This window comes from Salmo salar, chromosome ssa07, assembly GCF_905237065.1.
Source record: "Salmo salar chromosome ssa07, Ssal_v3.1, whole genome shotgun sequence".
Lineage (NCBI taxonomy): Eukaryota > Metazoa > Chordata > Actinopteri > Salmoniformes > Salmonidae > Salmo > Salmo salar.
In genome coordinates, this window is record NC_059448.1 from 19,674,290 (window position 1) to 19,691,253 (window position 16,964).

Consider the following 16,964-nt stretch of genomic DNA (forward strand, 5'->3'; position numbering starts at 1 on the left):
CCACTCCCGTGATATTCCAAGTCATAAACCTGTTTTTCCACTGCATTGTCCATCGGTATGGATATCGCACACCAGCCGTGTGCAACTGCCAGACCATTGCAATGCATTTATGGCTGCCAGAACCAGGAAAGTGCAAGTCTTGATGGACTTTGTCCGACCACACCGCAGAGTTTACTGAAACACTGTAATATTGGCCGTGTGCTCTTTCATTTCTAAACAGAGAGGATTTAATGGACGGGGGAACCATTCCCAACTACCCTCCCACTCCAGAGGTAAACGATACTAGTAAACGACAAGTCCCACTAATGAGCTTTTTGGCTCCTATCTCTGTCCCTCTGTCTCCGGTGTTGTGAGGAACGTAAAATAAACAAGATACCTTTTCTTCCATTATTAAATGAGACGTGGATATTCCATTCCGCTGCTAACCCCCATTTGAATCTCCGGAAATAAGGTTTGTTTGATTACATTATATTGAAATGGAGCATTCTTTGAAATGTTCTTTGAATAATACATTGTAAGAGATGTTATACATTGAACAATGATAAACATTTCAGTTCGGAATGCAATTAGCTGACTTTCTGGCTTCGTCAGCTGAGCAACATTAAACTACTGCATATATCTTTATTTACTTTCGTTTTGTACATTTTTCCGCTAACACTTTAAGTGATAAAGTGTTACACTTTTAAATTGTTCAGATATTTACACTTTAAATGTGTTAACACTTTACAACTAGCTAAGAGGTACCTAGTTACAGTAAAAAGCTGATACTAGCAACATCAACATAATCATAACGCCTTGCTTAATTTGTTTATGCATGTGTCCTAATTCCAAACTAGTTTCTTCTTTTGCTCTCCCATCTGCAATCATTCCTATTCATACAGAGCTCATCTGATTTAAGATCTGTTCTTTCTCCATGCTGCTCGAGCATTTCCATTTAGGCCAGCTGTTCATCATAGCGGAACAGATCAATACACTACCCAGAGAGACTTATTTGCTTGGTAACCGTTGTTTGGTCTGAAAAATATGCCGGCCTATGGAACATCGGAAAAAGGCGGCCATTTTACCCCAGAGGGTGTAGGACATTGCTTGATTACTGTTCTGTTGACCCTAACTTGAGATTGAAATTAATTTGAGGATGAGCTCTGATTGAATAGAAATGGTGTGGCATTGTAGAGGCATGGCCTATGGCTGTTTTTCTTCTGCATAATGAACATTGTGAAGGCAATGTTGTAGAAACGCTGCAGAAATGATGCAATTCTTCACTGTTTCTGAATAACCACAGAACAACATTTCAGTCCCACATAGACATACTGTACAGTAACAGTCAAAAGTTTGGACACCGGTTTCTTTACTTTTACTATTTTCTACATTGTACAATAATAGTGAAGACATCGAAACTATGAAATAACACATATGGAATCATATGTAACCAAACAAGTGTTAAACAAATCAATATATTTTAGATTCATCAAAGTAACCACCCTTTGCCTTGATGACAGCGTTGTACACTCTTGGTATTCTCTCAACCAGCTTCACCTGGAATGCTTTTCCAACAGTCTTGAAGGAGTTCCCACATATGCTGAGCACTTGTTGGCCGCTTTTCCTTCACGCTGCAGTCCAACTCATCCCAAACAGTCTCAATTGGATTGAGGTCGGGTGATTGTTGAGGCCAGGTCATCTGATGCAGCACTCCATCACTCTCCTTCTTGGTCAAATAGCCCTTACACAGCCTGTAGGTGTGTTGGGTCATTTTCCTGTTAAAAATGATAGTCCCACTAAGCGCAAACCAGATGGGATGGCGTATCGCTGCAGAATGCTGTGGTAGCCATGCTGGTTAAGTGTGCCTTGAATTCTAAATAAATCACCATCACATCACCACCTCCGTGCTTCACGGTGGGAATTACACATGCAGAGATCATCCGTTCACCGACTCTGCATCTCACAAAGACGGTTGGAACCAAAAATGACACATTTGGACTCATCGAAACAAAGATTTCCACCAGTCTAATGTCCATTGCTCGTCTTTCTTGGCCCAAGCATGTCTCTTCTTATTATTGGTATCCTTTAGTAGTGGTTTCTTTTCAGCAATTCGACCATGAAGGCCTGATTCACACAGTCTCCTCTGAACAGTTGATGTTGAGATGTGTCTCATTACCTGAACTCTGTGAAGCATTTATTTGGGCTGCAATTTCTGAGGCTGGTAACTCTAATGAACTTATCCTCTGCAGCAAATGTAACTCTGGGTTTTTCTTTCCTGTGGCTGTCTTCATGAGAGCCAGTTTCATCATAGTGCTTGATGGTTTTTGTGACTGCACTTGTTCCGTATTGACTGACCTTCATGTCTTAAAGTAATGATGGACTGTCGTTTCTCTTTGCTTATTTGAGCTGTTCTTGCCATAATATGGACTTGGTCTTTTACCAAATAGGGCTATCTTCTGTATACCTCCCATTACTTGTCACAACACAACTGATTGGCTCAAACGCATTAAGGAAATAAATTCCACAAATATACTTTTAACAAGGCACACCTGTTAATTGAAATGCATTCCAGGTGACTACCTCATGAAGCTGGTTGAGAGAATGCCAAGAGTGCGCAAAGCTGTAATCAAGGCAAAGGGTGGCTACATTGAAGAATCTCAAATATAAAATATATTAACACTTTTTTGGCTACTACATGATTCCATATGTATTCTTTAATAGTTTTGATGTCTTCGCTATTATTATACTATGTAGAAAATAGTAAAAATAAAGAAAAACCCTTGAATGAGTAGGTGTCCCCCAACTTTTGACTTGTACTGTAGTTCTACAGGAAGTATTGCTTGAGCTTGTCTTTAACAGCTGCTGTTGCCAGACGTTTTCGGTCATAAAAATTGATATGCTGATGCAGCAAAAATAAACTAGTGGGCTTTGAATGTATACATATTAATGGGAAATAATGTTTTTTTTCTAGGATGGTGTGATTTGTTTTCCCATTGACTCCATGCCATCCATTGTGATGTCAGCTTTCAGTTTAAAGGGATACTTTGGGATTTTGGCAATGAGGCCCTTTGTCTACTTCCCCAGAGTCAGATTAACTTGTGGATACCATTTTTATGTCTCTGTAGACTTCCAGTCATTGCGCTAATGCTAATTAGCATTGGCTCACAAAACTACATCTAACTTCCTTCATACTGGACACCGAGATATAAAAATGGTATCCACAAGTTCATCTGACTCCGGGGAAGTAGATAAAGGGCCTAATTGACAAAATCCTGAAGTATCCCTTTAAGTATTTATTACAATCCATACTAGAGCAGAAGCTAAGACAGTGGTGAAATATCCTGAATACTCAACTATCTTTCTCGGGGGACTTTGAATTCAAAATAAAGTGAAATTATAAGTTTTGTGTGACCGTTCATGTGTTCAGACCTCATAAGTAGATATTAAATCATATGGATGTGCGAGATAAAAAAAATCCACCTGAATGGGAAATAATTTCCTCCTTCTTTAATATTAATTTGCTATTGAGGCATATAGCCAATACATATCTACACAGCAGATAACATGGAACTCATGGACTCATCTTAAAATGTGAATATTTTGAGTTCTGAAAAAATCTGACAGACCTTGATTTGGGAGTGAACTATCACTTTAAGGCAATAGCTGGGGGTAAGGCCTATTCCTTTGTTCAAAAGAGAAATAAATAGTTAACAACTTAACAATAAGGACGGGTGGTGGAAACAAATAATATCACATTTCCTTGTCTCATAGTGCCACATGGCACAAAGCGACTTACTTGCCCATTTGCTAATTAGCATAACACTTGCAACTGCCGTAAACTGATTCCTTTGTCTAACTTTTTAAAAGGAGTGGTAGTGTGTGATAATGTGGAGTGTGAGAGCATTGCTGGAAATGGATATAAAGACCATATGTGGTTCCATGTAGCTCCAACCTTATTTCCAGTGTATTAGTGCTGCAAACTGCTTAGTGTTAAGTGCTTCATTTTTCCTACTTGTATGGGATCCATGTTATGCATAATTCATGTGTGGATGGGCCTGACTCTGGAGGTACCTTAGATAAATATTTAAACACCAAAGTACCCACTACAATGTGACAGGCGGGCCCCACATTCTACCAGACACATCTCTGGCACTCCGGCACTCCCTCCTATTCACTAACACAGTGCAGAACTTCACACACAAGCATAGAGCAGAGCAGGCCTTTCTTTGTGAGTTCAATTCGTCCAGTTTAGTCAATGTGGGAGATAGGCTTTTTTTTCTTCTCATAACTTCAGTGTATTTGTGTGGTGACGCGCTTGGTTATGCAACCCTATTATTTCCTTGCGATAAGCAAGTTATTGACAAGTCAATTAAATCCACAATAAATGGAAACAACAATTATTTAGCCTGTGTCCTCCATCTAGTCCACCTTCATCCAAATATCCAATTTGTCCAAACATCCCGATGTCACCAAGTTGCATTAACCTTTCCGACATATTTTTCCAAGGGAGACTTGTTGTAGTTTTTATTTGTTTTACAGACGTCTCGCTAAGATAATTATAGACAATGGTTAGAAATGCATGAAAATGTCATTTTTTTTGTTTGCCATTTGTCTTCCGCATGGCACAACAGAGGTTAAAACAATTGATCCACCATCCATCCATACAGGGAGTGAATAGGCTAGACAGGGTGGTTTTGGCACTGAAGACTGGGGAAGAGGAACATTGGTTTTCGGGCCCCCTCTCTTCAAACTGATATCCTCATTTAAAACATCCCAATGGAAGATAGAGGAGATGAATAGAAAGAGGGAATGTTACCATCGTCAATCACCCGTAGCAACACGATAACTCTGGAGCGTCAAAGCATGACATCCTTGATTCCCGAATCCCAATGAGATGATGGCACCATTACGGATTCAGCTAATATTTATTTCGAAATGATCATTTCCTGATTGTCTCATTCTTGATCTCCTTCTTGCTTGGCATTGTGGCTCCTTTTATTCCACCGCTGCTATTTATTATTTTAATGATGCCCAGTCTGAATGTTTGCACTGAATTACACAAATTTGCCTTGGACTAATGACAATGCCCCAGAGGAACTGGGACACTGTGATTCTGCTGACTATGCAGTGCATACATTCAGAAGTATTACAAACTGTCGGGCATAACATCGAAAGGCACTCAAAATCTATGTAGCTGTACCCAGGCAGTTTCTAGGCCGCTTGGGCAATGCTTTTCTGGGAAAATATCAGCAGAGTAATATGTGAGCCTACATCTCCACAATGACGGATCTCATTTCTGAAACTATGTGCGGAATTCAATGCAGCCTCTCTAACCTCATTTCAAGTTGTATTCGTCATATGTTCGGGATGCACCATTCAATGAAGTACTTATGTGCGGGTTCCTTCTCGACAATGCAACAATAATAAAGATAGGAATACGAACACAAAGTAAATGGCTCAGTAGAATAAACATTTTAGCATAAGTATAATACAGGAAGTCACAATTTATAGTCCAGTATTTCTACATGTTTTGGGGACGTAGTTTAACATGGCTGAAATAAAAGTAAATGGTGCAATGGCTAATCTATATTAATTATTTTAATTCACCATTTATTTTGAGTCATCTGTTGATCATTACCAGTAATAATTGAATGCTAATGCAGCGTTAAATGATTTAACACTAAGTGTTATGATTACTTTGGTATCACAGCGGACAGACAGTTTTGTACTCATTTATCAACCTTATCACAAATGTTATTAAACAGTCTTAACTGTCAAATCCCTACTGAGGTTGCCACTGGGGCATAGCTGCCGAGTGCAAAAATGCATCCTGACTTCTCTCCGCATTGTTGACATGACTATTTCGGGTTGGGGGGCATGCAATAATATTTTCTCATAACGGGGACATATTGGGGAAATAAATGTTAAATCCTCCAGTAATGTCTCGCACAGATGATGTTTACTTGCCAGCCTGAGGTATTTGTGTGCTTTGGGCGGCTGTCAGAAACCCCCATCCTCCCCTCCAAACTCCCCCCTGCGCTGAAACCAACTGGTCCAGGAAAAGGCATGCCAGACTCCCAGAGTCGGTCCCAAAGCCTCTCAAAGCTTGCTGCCAAGAAGTCAACAGAGGAACTCTGGCACGACAATGGACTACTACCCTCCTAAATTCATTGTGCCATACCCACATCCCTCTCCTAAAATGAATTTTCCTTCTTGGCCCCTCTTCAATGTGGAAGGAGAGGGGTGGGGGTTTGGAGAGGAGTGAGGGGAGTTTCCAGAGTTTGCTTTAAAGATTACCCCACTTCTGATGACCCTGTCCCGAAGGCAAAGTAATATAGCTTGTCAGATTGAGCCGAGAAAGAAATTAGGAGAAAAGGAAAAAGAGAGAAAGGGAGTGGAGAGGGGTAAGAAATAAAGCTCCTCTTATCTGAGCTTTGAGGTCTCTGGCATTAACAGGAACACAGCAAGCCAATGGGACTCCCCAAAAAGAGGGCTGTATTATTGCTCCTGGGGTGGGGGCCTCAGGATTTTTTTTTTTGGGGGGGGGGATCAAAGATTGAGACCTCTCTCTGGGAGTAGTGACACTAAATGTTTTGACCCAATGCTTTTTCAATTGAGTGCTGAGAGATTCCATCCAAGACGTACGTCCAACACTCCATCCCCTTACTAGCTCCAACTTTTCAGATTGAGATTGACTGTGATATGTGGTTGTCCCCCCTAGCCTTTTTTTAGATTATTGCACTAACTATGTCATTCTGGATAAGAGCATCTGCTAAATGACTAAAATGTAAGATGCAGTGGGACTGAAAAGACCCTGTACGGGAAGGTGACTTAGCAGTATGGCATTTGCTGCTACTGTTGTATTCAGGATGGCAGGTAGCCTAGTGGTTAAAAGCGTTGGGCTAGTAACCGAAAGGTCGTTGGTTCGAATCCCAGAGCCAGCCAGCCCAGCAAGGTGAAAAAATCTGCAAGGCGCCATGAGCGCCGATTTAAGGCAACATTCTACAGGCCGCAATGAGATGTGTTATGATGCAAATGGTGGCTTTTGTTTAGGTAGGGGCGTGGATCAGAACCAGTCAGTATGCCTGTTGTTATCTGTGACCAACAGGCATATCTGTATTCACAGTCATGTGAAATCCATAGATTCGGGGCTCATTAATTTATTTCAATTGACTGATTTCTTTATATGAACTGTATGTCAGTGAAATCTTTGTTGTTTCATTTTATATTTTTGTTCACTGTAGAACGGCCAATTATACACTAAGTGTACAAAACATTAAGAACACCTTCCTTATATTGAGTGTTTAGCGTTCCACAGGGATGCTGGCCCATGTTGACTCCAATGCTTCCCACTGTTGTGAAGTTGGCTGGATATCGCTTTGGGTGGTGGCGCATTCTTGAGCCACACGGGAAACTGTTGAGCGTGAAAAACCCAGCAGCGTTGCAGTTCTTGACACAAACCTGTGCTCCTGGCACCTACTACCATACCTTGTTCAAAGGCACTTAACTATTTTGTGTTGCCCATTCACCCTCTGAATGGTACACATACACAACCCATGTCTCAATTGTCTCGAGGCTTAAGAATCCTCCTTTAACCTGTCTCCTCCCCTTCATCTACACTGATTTGAAGTGGATTTAACAAGTGACATCAATAAGGGATCATAACTTTCATCTGTCAGTCTGTCATGGAAACAGCAGGTGCTTATAATGTTTTGTACACTCTGTATATACACCTTGGATTGCTGATGCTACGTATTGGCAAGTGAGAGGCTCTGAAGCCACCCAGTGAATTGCAAACCACTGCATATATAAATAGAAAGAAGTTGAGACTCCTTTCCTTTGTGTTAGCGTTAGCATTGTAGCTATCGCAGTTCTCTTGAGTGACTTGTTTGGGTGTAGGATATCATATTGCGTTACAAGGAGAAAGGAAGTGTTCTGGCCTGGCTGCTGGCCTCTAACACACTCCAGGCCCTGGTCTCTCTTACGAAATGAAATACAAGTTGCTCTCTGAAACTCCCCGCCAATGGGTCTGCGCGCCGGCGTGTTATTGATCCGGACAGCCAATGCTATCAACCAATGCTCTTATCCTGTCCACGTCAGGCGTCTGGGCAAAACTTCACATGTGGAATTCCGTTGTGGTCTAAAAAGCCAAAAGCAATCATTGACTCTCATTAGTCTGGTTTGATGAAATACCGAAGGGGGGAAACAGTGTTTGTTTGCTGCGGTGATAAGCGGAGTTACATTGCTACACAGTGGGTCAATTAGAGATTGCTGGCTCAGGTTCACAAGGCCAGAAAATGTGGAGGAATGTGTGTGTGTGTGTGTGTGTGTGTGTGTGTGTGTGTGTGTGTGTGTGTGTGTGTGTGTGTGTGTGTGTGTGTGTGTGTGTGTGTACTAGGTTTGTCATGTTGTACTGTCTGAGCCCCCCTCCCACTTGCTTGGTTAGTTTCACTGCCTGTGCAGCTATGGTTAATAGTCCTCACTGGCAATCTATCCTCTCCTGTATTTGAATCTGCATTGTGCCTTTTTAAGTCCTAAAGACCTATAAGATCAGCGTGGGATGCCTGGTGTAGTAAGCTGCTAATCACCAGGCAGTTAAAGCCAGTGGTTTACAGTCTCTTTGCCTAGTTGGACGTCCTCCACTGCCTCGGACCATCTGCGGTTGTGGTAGGCTTGCCCCAAGGGCTACCACTGCTCACAGAGTTTAATATGTTGAAATCTCCAAAAGCAAACACGTTCCTCTTTAAGGCCAAGAGCCGTGGCCCTATCACACCCTATGTCCACGGACAGTTTGTGTGTGTGTGTGTGTGTGTGTGTGTGTGTGTGTGTTCATCTGTGTCTATAGCTGTTCATGCCACTCCTCAAAGTGCACACCATCTCCATGATGATGGCTTAATGGTTGGAGTATGGAGGCTGATGTAATTATCAGTGGCAGGGGTCGCCAATGAAATTCCTCGAAACCCCTTCCATTTGTGTTTTTAGACTGTGCTGTTAATGACTTAGACCCTATTCGACATTGGATTAAATTAAACAAGAGCACCATAAATTGTTATTTTGTGCAGTGTCTTTAGTAATCGAGTGACTGCACTTGATAAGCAGAGGAGGTACACATAACTGAATTTAAAGGGGTTGCTAGCTGGGTTTGAGCTCAATTCAGGAAGTAAATTGCAATTCAGGTAATCCATTTAAACACCCTCATGAAAAACGAGTGGATAATTTGGACAGAATTATAACTGAATTGACAGTCAAGGTGGGTGGATTTTCAAATGAGTCTTACACTTTATGATACTCACCCCCTGGTATAAAATGTTAAGCATCTGCTTTCATTTCCCAGAGTGCCTTGCCCAAGCCCGAGTAGGCCTCTTGTGATTTGTCAGGTCTGAGTGCATTTTCTCTGACAAGACCCTGACTGAGTATTGCTCTCCTGATGTCCAGAGACAAAAACAACCTCCGCGAACATGTTCGGTCAGCCCAATCGAGCTTCCGTCAAACTACATTTTAATGCCTGAAGGCGTGGGGAGCTCGATAGCCCGGCTCTCGCCTCACTCAACCTATTCCGCAGACACCACTCTTCTACGCCTCTGGCAGCGAAGAACAACATTTTCCAATTATAGATGATTATCTCTGAATTTTTCTGATGAGTTGGATTCGGGGATCTAAGAGAGGGAGGGATCGGGGAGTGTTTGGGGTATGGAATTGTATTTTAGGTCAAGGACTGCTGACCACCGTCTCTGAGAAAGGGTTACATATTGGTATATGCAAGCAGTATATGAGTGCCAGATGGCCGGGTTAGCACATTTGGGACTACTCTATTTGTGCAGTCGCTCCTGACAATCTTGAACAAGCACATCCGTAGTAAACTGAAGACAATTTAAACCCACCTGTATGCAACTTTTTCCAATCAGTTTTCTACTGAATCCCCTGATGCCTCCATCTCAACTTTGAATCTCCAACGCTTTGAAAGGTTGAGAGGAAGCTGCCTTTGTGGCGTTCAAACCAGAAACGTACCTGTTTCTCTCTACAATGTCACCTGTTGTTCAGTTGCAAGAATAATCCTCAAAGTTTGTATTATTCAGTGTGTGAGACCCTCAGACGTCAATCAACACAGCCCAGGGCTATTAGACAACACAAAGGCAGAGCACTAGGCCATATTCACCACTTTGACCTTTGACCTGTGTGTCAGCCATGTTTGTCAGTAGGGCACTTATCTTCAGACCTCCAGACGCTCGCTAGGTGACTAAGGTCAACTGGCCCAACCCAATGGAGTGGCCAATCAGAGGCATCCAATTGGGTTTGGCCGATCGCAGCATTCTTTTTGTTTCACCATTTCCTGCTCTGATGGTTACATTTATAGTGACCAGGAATGAATGACACATTCAGGGAGGAAGTCAGTTGGAACTTGAAGTCATTGGGTCCTGAGGTGGATCTATGAATGCCTGTACTCCAGCCATACACTCATTCATGCATGATTCATACACACACACACACGCACACGCACACACACGCATACTGTATAAGAATGTGTGCATATTCACACATACACAAACGCATACATTCACTAACCCACTCTCAATTTGTCTCTCTCTCTCTCTCTTGCCCGCCCTCTCTCTCTCGCCCGCCCTCTCTCTCTCGCCCGCCCGCCCTCTCTCTCTCTCCCGCCCGCCCTCTCTCTCTCTCCCGCCCGCCCGCCCTCTCTCTTGCCCTCCCTTTCTCTCTCTCGCCCTCCCTTTCTCTCTCTCGCCCTCCCTTTCTCTTGTCCACCCTCCCTCCCTCTCTTTCCTCCGCCCTCCCTCCCTCTCTCTCTCCGCCCTCCCTCCCTCTCTCTCTCTCTCGCCCTCCCTCCCTCTCTCTCTCCGCCCTCCCTCCCTCTCTCTCTCTCGCCCGCCCTCCCTCTCTCTCTCGCCCGCTCTCTCTCTCTCGCCCGCCCTCTCTCTCTCTCTCGCCCGCCCTCTCTCTCTCTCGCCCTCTCTCTCTCTCGCCCGCCCTCTCTCTCTCTCGCCCGCCCTCTCTCTCTCGCCCGCCCTCTCTCTCTCTCGCCCTCTCTCTCGCCCGCCCTCTCTCTCTCACCCGCCCGCCCTCTCTCTCTCCCCGCCCGCCCTCTCTCTCTCGCCCGCCCTCCCTTTCTCTCGCCCGCCCTCCCTTTCTCTCGCCCGCCCTCCCTCTCTCTCTCGCCCGCCCTCTCTCTCTCTCGCCCGCCCTCTCTCTCTCGCCCACCCGCCCTCTCTCTCGCCCACCCTTTCTCTCTCTCGTCCTCCCTTTCTCTCTCTCGTCCTCCCTTTCTCTCTCTCGCCCTCCCTTTCTCTCTCTCGCCCTCCCTTTCTCTCTCTCGCCCTCCCTTTCTCTCTCTCGCCCTCCCTCCCTCCCTCTCTCTTTCCTCCGCCCTCCCTCCTCTCTCTCTCGCCGCCCTCTCTCTCGCCCGCCCTCTCTCTCGCCCGCCCTCTCTCTCTCACCCGCCCGCCCTCTCTCTCTCACCCGCCCGCCCTCTCTCTCTCGCCCGCCCTCCCTTTCTCTCGCCCGCCCTCCCTTTCTCTCGCCCGCCCTCCCTCTCTCTCTCGCCCGCCCTCTCTCTCTCTCTCGCGCCCGCTCGCCCTCTCTCTCGCCCGCCCGCCCTCTCTCTCGCCCACCCTTTCTCTCTCTCGTCCTCCCTTTCTCTCTCTCGTCCTCCCTTTCTCTCTCTCGCCCTCCCTTTCTCTCTCTCGCCCTCCCTTTCTCTCTCTCGCCCTCCCTTTCTCTCTCTCGCCCTCCCTCCCTCCCTCTCTCTTTCCTCCGCCCTCCCTCCCTCTCTCTCTCGCCGCCCTCTCTCTTTCTCGCCCGCCCTCTCTCTCTCTCGCCCGCCTCTCTCTCTCTCTCTCGCCCGCCCTCTCTCTCTCTCTCTCGCCCGTCCTCCCTCTCGCCCGTCCTCCCTCTCGCCCGTCCTCCCTCTCCCCTCCTCCCTCCCTCCCTCTCTCCCTCCCTCCCTCTCTCTTGCCCACCCTCCCTCCCTCGCCCGCCCTCTCTCTCTCTCGCCAGCCCTCTCTCTCGCTCCCCCTCCCTCCCCATCTCGCTCGCTCACCCTCTCGCTCGCTCACCCTCACTCAATAACATTTGTACAATATTCCCTCATATTTCCTGCACACACACTAGGCTAGCATCAGATAATGACATTGCAATACATGCAACATTGGGATCAATGTTATTCATGTCTAAAATCTCTGTTTTCCATTCACCCGTCATCTAAAATTGCTGTTTGTATTTGTGTTTTACTCCCTGCGTTACAGCCTCTGAGTGAAGTGTCTGTGCTGACAGGCAGCCCTTTTGAATGGATTTGAATGGGTCTGTGACTTAAGGAGTCAATTTGACTTGGTTGCAGACGCCGCAGTCTGGTGTGAATGGAGAATTATGCAAACCCAGGCGGAGGAAATATTTCCGAGACGACAAAATTGAGACCTCAGCCAGTCAAACCGAGAAAGAAACGGAGGAAAGGAGAGTTCACTCTGATGACGTTTAACTTTGAGTGACGGCTTGTCAATAGGCAACGTGCCAAAACACCATATCTCATTACATAAGTGATTAGTAAGGTGGTTTGTCTTTGTTATGGGTTCATTAGAGTGGGACCCTCATAGTGTGTGTCTTGGTGAGCAATTTAGTGATTGCAGTGTTTCCTGTTGTTTCTTGACCGCATTATTTGACCGATTTTTGTCTCCGGTTCAGCCAGAGACCGAATGGATCCCAATACAGGAACGGTCAGCTAGGTCATAGCCAATTACACTCCCCTGTCTCCCAGTCCATCCAATCAGCTGGGGTTATGTCAGACAGCATTGCAGGTTGACCCCCTACCCTATACAATCCATATGTGGCTGCATCGACTCAGGGACAGGTCATGTTTTTGTTGAGTTTTACATTCCGTGTATTGTTCTGCCAGAATCCAACTGCCTGTCTCTTATAAAATTGGCTGCCGCCATTTTAGAAGTTTTGGTTTAAAAAAGAAAACCCAACAAGAAATAGGCTAGGTAGATTATAATGTGTTTATTCCAGTTCCAATATTTCAGTATGACGTTTTGGCAAAGTACATCATCTCAGGTTTTGGCTCGCCCGTGGAGGGTAGTTAATCGCAAACAGGGCGAGGTGGTTGTCATGACAACACCCGCTCACCTGACGCGCCGTGGCGATATCAGCCGTTGTTGCCATGGCTTACCTCGAGCCAGGCCTCCCGAGGGCGTCTTATGACAATTCATGAGCTGGAACGCCACACTTATACACCCACCACCTTCATCCCTTGCTCCATCCATCCCTCACTCCTCCATCTATCCATCCCTCTCTCTCCCTCTCCCTCCCTGCATCCATTTGTGCCACATTAGGAAGGATGTGCCGTGAGAGGGAGGAAAAAAAGAATGGAAAAATTGATGGTGCCTGAGCTTTGCATTATAATAGAGCAGATTTCCCTTGCCTTTATACTCAGAATATCTGCATTTATTCAGTTAACTGTACACTACAGCTTCTGCATGCCTTTATTCTCTTGCCTGGTGGGACAATAGAACTCAGGCCATTGAGTATGTGCATGTGTTTAGTAATACTAATAATAACGCTAGCCTACTGACAATATAGTGCTTTTCAAGACAATCAAAGGTCTTTCCCACCTTGGGATTGTGTGTGCGTGCTTATGCTAACATCTCTGCCGACGACTACCTCAGCCATCACTCACACATGGACAGGTGTCTTGAAAGTGCCAGCACATTGTAACTGAATGGGCTAAAGCTAGTGCTATTATCTTCTACAAGCTGTCGATCGGTGGCTAGCTGTGGCATAGGACTCACTGACAGCAGGCAGTTTAGATATATACTAGCTAACCAATCCAAAGTACATTCCCAGTAGCATGTCTGAATCTAATCTAAACTCAGTAAACCTGCCCTCAGTTGTAAAACCTGCCCTCTGTGACCATGTTGGGAAGTGGTATTTCTACATGTATTTAGGACGATATATTTGATACGTTATTTTTACATAAGACATCAGCAAGACGAGTAAAAGAAAAAGTAGCACTACAGTATTCATGGAACAAAATCTGGCAGGTTGGTATCTAACCCCATATTAAGTAGTGTATGTGAGAGTGACTCAAGCAGGCGTGGCATGGTAACATTATACTTAGCATGATCCCATCAGATAACACTGAGGATCAGGTTGCACTTTGTTGCTGCTCGCATTTGTGTGGACGCATAAGCTCATTCTGCCCTAATGAAAACGGCTTTAGTTTCCTTGCGTGGGAGAAACTGTGGAGCTAGGTGAACTAATTGTGGCTGGTGATGTACATTTAGGACAACTCTGATCGTTATCATACCAATAAAGGCCCGGCCAACTCAGTTTTGAAACGGGTGTTGTAGATCGGCGATACCCCAAACCATGTTGACTTGTAAACCTTAGAAGCTTGGAGAAGTAGCAATTTCAGAAAATATCCTGTTACTGTTTTGAAGTGTTGGCGTTCAAAGCAAGGCATTACTTGTTCGGTTGTGCGTGTAGTGCATTTTTGTCAGAACAAATCATGTGTTTTCAGCATGGAGCTCGTGGCAATCACGTTTTACAAGCCAATGATATGCAAACGAGCAGTTGTATCCAAATATGTAAAATGGTTTGGCGTACCTGATTACTGATGGGTCCTGGAACACATTCAAAGTGAGGAGCAGTGCAGCTTGAGATTGGATGTTGATATCAGTTTCATAGTGCCAACTGATTGCAGTGAGAGGAGGTATGATTGTGGTGTCATCAGACAGCAAAAGCAGGGCCACAGGCTGGAACGATGAGCCATCGCAGCTTGGCTTACTGAAGTTATATGACTTGGCAACTGCTTTAGCCTGTTCATAGAAATGCATGGTATAACACTCTTACAATGTGTCATGTCAAGAGTCCTGTAAGACAGGCTTTTTACAGCTCCTGAGTATGCAGGCTTTTGTTCCAGCCCTCACTGTCACACCTGTTTTTTTGTTTAAAAAAAATAATCAATCTGGTATTCCGTCTGGGGGGTGTGATGCTGTTGGGCTAGAACAAAAGCCTGCATGCCAGGTAGCTCTGCAAGGTGGTTGGAGACCCCTGCTGTTGGGCTTTTGAAGCTGGATATACGTAAGACATCTCCAGGCACACTTTGATAACCACACACAAACACCCATTGTGCATTGTGGGGGGAAAACATTGTTTTGAGTTAGACTGATATTGATTTAGATTTACCATGAGCCCCTTGAGAAACAGCTAGTGTTTTCATGCTGTTCTGAGACAGGAAAGAGCAGGTGTTTGGAAGCCTAATTGTCTAACACAGTCAACTCCACTGTTCTTAATATCTCAATATTTACCCATGAAGAGGTTATCATTGTTAGGTACGCTGGAGGTGTTTGACAGTAAAGTTAAATGTTGAGGGACTGAAATTCATATGCAACTAATAAGCTAGTCAACTACGCTGAACAAAAATATAAACGCTAAATGTAGCGTTGGTTTCATGATCTGAAATAAAAGATCCCAGAAATGTTCCAGACACGTTTATCTCAGATTTTGTGAACAAATTTGTTTACATCCCTGTTAGTGAGCAGTTCTCCTTTGCCAAGATAATCCATCCACCTGACAGGTGTGACATATCAAGAAGCTGATTAAACAGTATGATCATTACACAGGTGCACCTTGTGCTGGGGACAAAAAAAAAGCCACTCTAAAATATGCAGTCACACAACACAATGCCACAGATGTCTCATGTTTTGAGGGAGCGTGCAATTGGCATGCTGACTGCAGGAATGTCCACCAGAGCTGTTGCCAGAGAATTGAATGTTAATTTCTCTACCATAAAACCTTGTTTTAGAGAATTTGGCAGTACATCCAACCGTCCTGACAACTGCAGACCAAGTGTATGGCGTTGTGTGGGAGAGCGGTTTTCTGATGTCAACGTTGTGAGCAAAGTGCCCATGGTGGCGGTGGGGTTATGGTATGGGCAGGCATAAGCTACGGACAATGAACACAATAGCATTTTATCTATGGACATTTGAATGCACAGAGGTACCGTGACGAGATTCTGAAGCCCATTGTTGTGCCATTGATCCGCAGCCATCACCTCATGATAATGCACAACCCCATGTTGCAAGAATATGTACTCAATTCCTGGATTTACTTATATGAACTGTAACTCAGTAAAATCTTAAATCGTTTCATGTTGATTTTATAATTTAGTTCAGTATAGCTTGTCGGTAATTTTTAAGGAAGGAAACAGTATTGTTGAATGTTAAGGGACTGAAATTATAATGGAACTGATAAGCTACTCAGCTAGCTAGCTGTTAGCTATGCTACTTGCTTGCAGCTAGCATTTTTGTTGCAAGGAAACATTTGCATGGTATTGTAGGGGCGGCAGGTAGCCTGGCGTTTTCTTTTTTTTTATTATTATTTTTTTAACCTTTTATTTAACTAGGCAAGTCAGTTAAGAACAAATTCTTATTTTCAATGACGGCCTAGAAACAGTGGGTTAACTGCCTTGTTCAGGGGCAGAATGAGCGTTGGGCCATTAACCAAAATGTTGCTGGATCGAATCGCCAACAAAGTACAAAATCTGTCGTTCTGCCCATGAGGCAAGGCAATTAACCCTAATTTCTCCAGGGTCGCCGTCAATACTGGCTGACCCTGGCTGTGTCCCCACTCTCCGAGGGTGTCTCAGGGGAAGTGGGATATGAAAAAACACCTCACACTTGTACAGCTTACCCACTTGTACATACAGTGAAACAGGACTATATAAGCACCCCCTAATTATTATATTATTATGCTAGCTTAGCTACCTCCATTTTACCTTTGTTTCCATTTTCTAAAACAAAGAAAAAAGGTACTAAATGATGAAACTGGATGAGGTTTTGTGAAGAGAGAACACTAGATATTGCTTTTGCTTGGATCAATACTATCCATTACAACTGAAGGGTAAGCTATCACTGTAGCTCCATGTTCCCTAGATCTGAACTGAATCGGGGACCTTTTTTTAAACTTTCGCTCAAGCG

The 16,964-nt window shown here is 44.5% G+C and overlaps 1 protein-coding gene across 17 annotated transcripts in view; it reads left to right on the forward strand.

Annotated features, from left to right (window-relative positions):
• The window catches only part of LOC106608716 (adhesion G protein-coupled receptor L3), a 314,147-nt gene that overhangs the window by 47,475 nt on the left and 249,708 nt on the right, over positions 1 to 16,964 (forward strand). The window contains exon 1 of one of the 17 annotated variants that reach the window (XM_045721686.1): positions 123 to 451. The exons of the other annotated variants lie outside the window; for them this stretch is intronic. The gene's annotated coding sequence lies outside the window, so the exon portion shown is untranslated. Of the gene's footprint in view, positions 1 to 122; positions 452 to 16,964 lie in introns of those variants that run through there. 17 annotated transcript variants of the gene reach the window in all.